General features: G+C 37.2%; 1 long non-coding RNA gene across 1 annotated transcript; it reads right to left on the bottom strand.

Moving 5' to 3' along the window:
* Positions 1-2,648: 2,648 nt before the first annotated feature.
* LOC143853733 (uncharacterized) lies at positions 2,649-3,903 on the bottom strand. The gene is made up of 3 exons (XR_013237288.1): positions 3,522-3,903; positions 3,221-3,307; positions 2,649-3,065 (listed from the first exon to the last, which is right to left on the bottom strand). It is a non-coding gene; the product is annotated as an uncharacterized LOC143853733 (long non-coding RNA).
* Between the last annotated feature and the right edge of the window lie 4,695 nt (positions 3,904-8,598).

The following is an 8,598-nucleotide window of genomic DNA, read 5'->3' as shown; positions in this document are numbered from 1 at the left end:
TTTTGGACTCAAATCAATTTTCTAACCATTGTTTTAGCTGGTCATATGCTGCTTTTGAAAATAAGTTATTATTCCTTGCAAATGCTTCGAATGAAAACAACTCGATTGAAAGCGTCATTTAAGGAAAAAGCTCAATGTCCTCTTTAAATTACGTACATTTACATCTTTTCTTTGGTCTATCTTACATTTAAAAAATGTATAATATTACTTTTCAACTGTGTATATCTTGGAGAGCCCCTTATCTGGGTTAATGCAAACATAAGTTTTTTACCTAATTCTAATGAATTATGAAAATGTTTATTTTAAACAAACTTCTGTTAAACTGTATTAGTAACATTCCCTTTTGAATGTCTAAATGAATATTTCATTTGCTCCCTATGTGATTTGAATCAATTTTCTAACCATTGTTTTAGCTGGTTATATGCTGATTTTGAAAATAAGTTATTATTCCTTGCATATGCTTCGAATGAAAACAACTCGATTGAAAGCGTCATTTGAGGAAAAAGCTCAATGTCCTCTTTAAATTACGTACATTTACATCTTTTCTTTGGTCTATCTTACATTTAAAAAATGTATAATATTACTTTTCAACTGTGTGTATCTTGGAGAGCCCCTTATCTGGGTTAATGCAAACATAAGTTTTTTACCTAATTCTAATGAATTATGAAAATGTTTATTTTAAACAAACTTCTGTTAAACTGTATTAGTAACATTCCCTTTTTGAATGTCTAAATGAATATTTCATTTGCTCCCTATGTGATTTGAGGGAGAGCCATAGGTCACCTCTGCAAAAGGAAGGTCATCTATCCAGACATTCTAATCACTGCTCCCTATGTGTTTTGAGGGAGAACCATAAGTCACCTCTGCAAAAGGAAGGTCTTCTATCTAGAAATTCTAATCTCACTTTTGTCGCTCACCATACTTTTTACTTAAACTGATTCACATTACAAGGTCATCTAATATAGATTCTTAATTAATAGCACAAGTCATTGTCGATATGGAGGGGGCCTTGCCTAGCAGCTAGCAGGTTCCCTGCGGAATGTTCTTGCATGGCGTAGAAGTGTGAGAATATTTTTCTATAGGAGGAGTGCTCAAAAGGTTCTGCTATTTTTTTTATTCCTTTTAATGTTACATTTCAATTAATATGACTAATTTAATCTTTTATTTTCAACAATTTTAGTGTTTCTTTTAATTTAACATTAATTTTCTTCGTCATCCCATGCATTGCATGGGTTTTCTTTACTAGTGTGTGTATATATATATATAGTAAGAACCCCGTACGATGCACGGGGTGTGCGACATAAAAAAAGTAAATGATAACAATACAAAAAAAAAGAATTAGGACTTGGATTTAGAAGAATTCATGATCTAACTTTGTTATTTATAAGAAATGTAATAATAGGGTTGTACATCACAATTTGACTTACAATTGAAACAAAGTGTAAAAAAATCTTAATTGTACATTCATATAGAAGAAAACTTATTTTATCCTATGGGACAGAAGGAAAAAAGAACATTCCAGCCTTTATAACTCTAGCTAGAAGTTGTTTTGCAAGAAGGGTCCTTTCTATGCTTGTTTTCATTCAAAATGCGGCGATAGAAAATGCATTGTAGTCCAAAATCACATCAATTGGTCGTTGTTTCTATCAACAGAAAAAGATCCACAATCATTACAATATCCAAACCAAATAACAAAAGAAAAATCTGGATACCCAATAATTAAGACGATAAGCTCACGCCTTCGTCTTGAGTGATCACAAAGAAAACCCATATTTATTCACTTTGGCAAAAAACCTCCAGAGAAATGGTACAACTGTAGAGCATGCTGGATTTGCTCCATCAAAATTACTTTCAGCATTCATTCAGAGAAAGAAACGAGAAACATACTTCAAATGAGAAGATTTCATTTGTTACCTATTAACAGCATATCCTGAACACAAAGTAAAAATCAAAGAAAGCTTTATTTGAATAGGAAAATGTCCAAAGCATTCCCTTACTGTGATATTTTCTCAGTAGCCAAACTGTAAATCGAATAAACTTGAGAGAGAGAGAGAGAGAGAGAGAGAGAGAGAGAGAGAGAGAGAGTTGAAAAAAGGGCGGATCAAACAGATTTGTTGATTTATTTTAGATGAAATGAGCATAAATAGTTAACAAACCACAATGCTCCACCTCCTTTAAATGATGGAACTTGCTCAGCCATGTTTGAGATGTAGAGAACTTAAAAAAAAAAAACAGAATGTAAAAAGACAGATCCTTAAATAAGCTTCCATATTCCAATTTTGAATTGGTTGAATCGATGAAGAGGAGGCAGTGGTGGTGGTGGTGCTCGAATTCTATTGTATGAAGTTGCAGCTTCGTAGTGGTGGTCTTCGAATTCTCCAACAGCTTAAGCTTCTGGAGTAATTGGTTGTTTCATACGGTATCAGAGCAAAGGTCGGGTTCAAAAGTTCTCGATATTAAAAATCCACATGTAATGGCCAACCCAGAAAGAGTGGACATATGTGCCACGTGTAGGCCAACCCTTAAAAGAGGGACCACAAGTGAGGGGCAGTGTTGTAGTATAACAAATTAAATAACACCTTCTCCAGCAGCTTAAGCTTTTGGAGTAATTGGTAGTTTCATATATTGTATGAAGCTGCAGCTTGGTAGTTGTGGTGCTCAACTTCTATGTTTCCTCCATGGTATGGTCTTCACCAAATACAAATTTAAGCCACAAAACGTCATCATAATTTCCAATTCCTATTACTGTAAAAAAATCAATTTCATGATTATCTTTGTCTCTTGGAAGTGAAGGCGGAGGCCTCCCAAGGAAGCAATATTACAGTTAGCCCTTCTCTCAGCTAGTATAGGGTTTGGATGGATGCAAACCGAAATGACGAAAATCGAGAAAGAGAGAGAGAGCAAAATGATGACTAAGACCAAAAACACTCAAATAGATGTTTATGATGCAAAAGGTTATACATTTATGGCTGCACGCTTTGGGCCATCTTATGTCATCTGCAAATGGGTATCGAAAAGGTACATGAAGCACATATCCACAGTCCCATTTTGAGGCCATTTCTTATCTGAAAATTGGGGGAAAAAACAAAGAATAGAAAATAAAGAAAAATTAATCAACTCATGGGTTTGTCTTAGAAATTGCGGCATGAAATCAAAACTCAGTATTGGTGTAGGTTAACAAAAAGTTCAGCCCGAGGTGCGTGTTAGATAGATGGGTTACCTGAAAATGGAGAGAAAATGCAGAAAGAGTTGCTCGAATGACTAGAGTAGTGTGATTGGTGTTTGAGTTGCCCGAATGAAAATAGAGCTGCTCAAATGACATGAAAAGGAAGCAAATCAGTTGCCAAGAAAACACTTGGAAAAACCAATCTCCTTCTTTTTCCCTTTGTGTAATACTTATTTGTCCTTGTGTATTCCCTCCTTCCTAGAAAATCCCTCTTCCAAATTTGGTCCTCCCTCTCTTTTAGAACAAAAAAAAAAAAAATACAGAAAAAATCAACGAAGAAGAAGGGCAGAAGTACCTTCGATTCTTGGATCCTTTCTCCTTGATCGTGTAAACACCGAAAGAATAGCAGGGCCTGAGGAGAGAGAGAGACGGTCGGGGATTATGGCTGTAAATCCTGTAATCTAGCCAAAACCCAGGGAAAAATCCAGAAATTTCGGGGCTGACGTTAACTTATTGGATGGCGGTTGCGGCGTGCGTCTCGAGGCTGGCCTCCGGAGGTGAGAGAATATAGCCCTAGAGGAAGGGGGAGACGTTGAGATAAACCGGAACCGAAAATATGGGAGAGAGAGAGAGAGAGAGAGAGAGAGAGAGAGGAGATTTTTTCTTCTCCAAAAATCTCGCTAGATTTTCTCGAGATTTTGCTGCGGAAATTGAGCAAAATTTCTTTTTTTAGTTTTTCCGGCCTTATTTTCTCTTCTTTTTCGTTTTTCTTCCTATTTTTTTAGACATTTTAACTAAGGTGGGAGGGGAGGCCGACACGTGTCCTGAAATCTTCCCTCTTTATTATAGATTATAGAAGATATAGATAGATACTACAATATAGCTAGAGGAAAAAGAAAATTCTTTTTTTAGCTGCCGATTTTTCTCCCGCACACTGTCTCTCATATGCTTTTACCATTTAGCCCCTAAATAATTCATATCTATATGGTTTTTAATAACCTTAGACTATGTATTATTACTCTACCACGTGTCACATCTCCCCTTATGACCTCACAAGAGAAAAACTTGATTTTACACCTCTCTGTCAGAGATTTTTTCCCTAAGCTCTACCTAACCGAAGACATGTCGTATCTCTTCCATCTCTCTGTCTCTCTCTTTCTTTGTTGAAGCTTTAAAGGCGGATGTTTTTTTTTTTTGATTGGCAGCGGATCCTTTTCTATCACAGATGCCCCAACGTGGCTTTTAATGGCGTCTCGTTGCGACGTCTTAGTCTATCTCCACATCTCTATTTACTCTCGCCACGTCTCACGTCCCTCTCCATACCTCTTTCCATCTTTTCCCTCTATGTACCTGATATGATATGAAGAGATAATTAACAATAATCTACTAGTTACTATTTAATTCTCTAAGAATATCTATTAGTTACTATTTAATATTTAGAGATTTAGTAAGAATCTTTATTGTTATTAGCTGTTTCTTTATTTAGTTTTATTAGGATTCTCTTTTAGTAGGAAAGTGTTGTAGAAGAGATCTCTTATTAAACATGTAATTGTCATTTTCAAGATATGAATGGAAAATAATCTTCTTCTTCGCCTATACTTCTGTTGTTCTTGAGGATATCTCCCCGAACGTGAGATTAATTAAGTCTCTCTTTCAAGCGCCGTATTAAGTGGTATCAGAGCCGACGATCTTCGGCTTGCGTATCGATAATCACGGAAGATGGAACCAGACTTAAAACAAATTTAGGCGAAATTGAACTCCATTCTACCGCAATTTCTAAATTGCAAGAATCCGCCTCTCATCATTCGGAAGAGCTTACGAAGTTGCAGGATGTTGTTGCTCGAATAGAGGCTTCAACTACAAGTCAGTTTACAGAAATTTTACGATGCTTGCGACAACCATTGGTAATGTGCCAACTTATTCGAAAACTGAAGGTAATACTGTCGATCAGAGTGAGATCGTTGTTCCATGAAACTTAGCCCCTCCTTCGGGTACATTCCATTCTCATTATGCAAAGATCGATTTTCCTAAATTTGCAGGGGATGATCCAAAGGGTTGGGTTTATCGTTGTGACAAATTTTTTGGGGTTAAAGGAATTGATACGGAGAAAAGGGTGGCTCTAGCCTTGGTTCACTTAGAAAGAAAAGCTGTTCAATAGCTTCAATGGTTTGAGCACACTCATGGACTTGTTTCTTGGCCAGTCTTCAAAAAGGTTATTTGTCAGCGTTTTGGGCCAAGAGTGAGCGAAGATCCCATTGCGGATATTATAAGGCTTCGACAGTCTGGGATGGTTGTAGCATATCGAGAGCGTTTTGAAAAAAATTTCAGTAAAACTGAAGATCTTTCTGATCAATTTTTTATAAGTGCGTTCCTTGCGGGACTTAAAGATGAGATTCGACCAGGGGTACAAAAGCTCAAGCCTACAACTCTTGATCAAGCTATTGAGTTGACCGGGTTAGAGGAGGAATCGATTGATGCTATTAACCGTCGTCCGCGACCCTCTCCTAAACTGGCTCTATTGCCTTCACCGCCAGGTTCGAAACCTCAATTTGATGGTAACAATGGCCTTCCTCCCATCAAACACCTCACCGAAAAACAAATGATGGAACGCCGAGAAAAAGGCCTCTGCTATAACTGTGATGAGAAGTTTGTACCGGGACACCGTTGTGACCCCAACTGTTTCTATTAGAAGGTTGTGATAACGGCGAGGTTGAGGCAGAAATGGAAGATACTGATCTTTCTCCTGAAGAAGTTCCACCTGCGGATTTACAGATATCTATGTTCGCACTTACAGGCTCGCCGTCATTCCCAATTATGCGTATTAAGGGGTTTGTAAAAAAATGCCGATTATGATCCTTGTGGATTCCGGGAGCACACATAACTTCTTGGATAGGGGTGCAACTCGGGCGGGTTGGGTTCGAGTTGAGGCTAACCCGAACTCGACCCAAGCAACCATTTACTCAACCCGAACCCAACCCGACCCTAGTTCCAACCCGACCCGAGCAACCCTTTTTGCCAACCCGACCCGACCCAACCCGATTTCAACCCGACCCAACCCAACCCAGGATTTTAAGCTTAAAAACTTAAAAAATTATTAAAAATTTCGGGTCGGGTTGCCCAAGCCCTCAACCCAGGATTTTGTACTAATTTCTTCTCTTCCCATTGTAGCAAGACCTTAGGCTGTTAATCATCAAGAGTTAGAAAAGCTAAGCTAGCCAAGAAAGTGTTGGGGCAAATGGTGTAGAAAAGCTAAGCTCTAAGCTGGCCAAGAAAGTGTTGGGGTAGATGGGGAGAGCTCTAGGTTTATTATTGTCTTCTTTGTGGGATCAATTTTTGTTTATTTAGTTTCCTTTTTGCCTACAGATTAATGTGTTCTTGAGAATAACAGGAGGGAAGATGGGTGTCACGATTTTGCATCTCTGCTTCATTTATTTATTGTTATCTTCTATGGTGTATATTCTTTGAAATTCTCATGTATTTCTTTTATTTTTTGGATTCCAAGGTGAATTTGATTGTTACTGCTTAATATTCTTCAATTAATTTGTGGCTATGGTTTTTAAAAGTGGATGGTTTCTTTTCAAGTCATTCTTATTAAGGTGGACTGCAATTTTGTACTCCTTGGATTTATTCCTAGAGTAGGTACTATGAGGGAAAACCATCAGCTAAGTTTTGGATTTTTTAAGAGCCCTTATAAGTTAGTCAAGGCTTCCATTTATCAGTAAGATCGCATCAATAGGAAGGAATTGATATTTACTATGCGAGTGATATCCCTATCATATGGATGCCAACCCGTGTGTAGTCCATAGCAGTTGGTTTCTTTACATAATACCATCACCTTTGCTTTTCCTATTGGAAACCAATCCTCTGACCATGAAATATAGATAACTAGGGCCATTAAGTTTTGTCCTTTTTCTTTGAATTATCTCTTGGTTTGCTGATGTCATTGACCTCTGGTCCCTTTTTGCTCTTTCATTATCTCTTAGTTTGCTGATGTCATTGATTTTTGGTCCCTTTTAGAGGCATAAATGTGACTTATGCACAGATGAAATCTGATAATATCTAATTAGTTGATTATTGGTAGGCCTTACATTTGGACAAAACTATTCCAAAATCTACCTCCAATCCTTGAAATCTCATTAAACAGAATTCTTCAATAGTTTATTTACAGTTCTTGATTGGACAGTTTAGATCACCAGATCTGAGGGGTACTGTAGAGTACTATAAGCTTTAGTTTTCCTTTTTAATAGTTTTAATACAATATTTATTTATTTATTTTATATTTTTCTTTGTTGCCCCGTTCTCTAGGATTCTCTTCTTTCATATTTGAGAGGCTTATTACTTATAAATGCCTGTAGACACCCCATTTTCATCGAACCCCAAATAACCATGTTTGATTAAAGACCCTTTAAATAGGTGAACTAGAGTCCCAATCTTTGCCCTAGGGTAGGTTAGGATCCCAGGTAGGCCCCTGTAAAATTTCGTTAAAATCCGTCATGGTTTGCCTGACAAACGAGCATAATAGATAGTGTAATGTAGTATAGTGTAGAAAGAGGGGAGTGGTTTATCCAGTGTGGGGGTAGTCCGGTTAGTATATTTTGCAGTAGGGGGGTTTGTTTTGGGCAACTTAAAGGGTTTAAACTTATTCCCTTAATTTTCATTAAACAAGTTTCCAGGGACCATCCTTTTTGCTAAAAAATAAGTCGATATTTTATCAAAGAAGGTTGTCCAAGTAACTTGAGGGGGCTAAACATTAGGGTAAATGTCTATAAATAAGTGGCTTGGGGTCTCATTTATTCTCATTTTAGGGATCCTTAGCAAACCCTAGCAGAGAGAAAATCGAGAGAGAGAGAGAGAGAGAGAGAGAGAGAGAGAGAGGGAAGAATTTTTCATTGACCTTGGTTAGGGTTTATAAAAAAGTAGAGAAAAGAGAGGGATCACTCATCTTCTTCTCCGGTGTGATTGACTGGAGCTCCGGCTGGCCATCATCACCACTATTGATTCAAGCTTATCCGTTTCTTCTAGCTATTACCTCATTTTATTCATTTTGAAGCCTTAGAAATAGCTTTTTCCAATCTGAAACCCTTGTTTTAGGCTTTATTTTTTTTCTTCTTCATCATTTCTTTTCAAAACCCTAGGTCCGAAACTAGAAGCCTCTAATTTCCCTTTTTCTTAGCTTCTTCTTCGGATCTACACCATCATCGCCTCGATTCTCTTTTATAAACTCTGATCCTCATCAGATCTGAAGGTTTTCCATGAGAATCAGGGCATTTATTTCATTTTAGATCAAATCTTCAGCTAAAAGGAGCAGATTGCTAGAGATTCTTCAGATCTGAAATTCAATTGTTTCAGAGAAGTGAAATTTAAAAAAAAGAGCAAAAGTGTATTTGAAATGGCTTAGATATGAAGAAGAGAAGGTAAGATAATTAAATGTA

The sequence above is a fragment of the Tasmannia lanceolata genome, unplaced genomic scaffold, assembly GCF_043159265.1.
Source record: "Tasmannia lanceolata isolate RefF3 unplaced genomic scaffold, GAP_Taslan_0.1 ptg000020l, whole genome shotgun sequence".
NCBI classification, from domain to species: Eukaryota; Viridiplantae; Streptophyta; class Magnoliopsida; order Canellales; family Winteraceae; genus Tasmannia; species Tasmannia lanceolata.
Note: the sequence above shows the minus strand (reverse complement) of the source record. Positions and strands in the feature narration are given on the sequence as shown.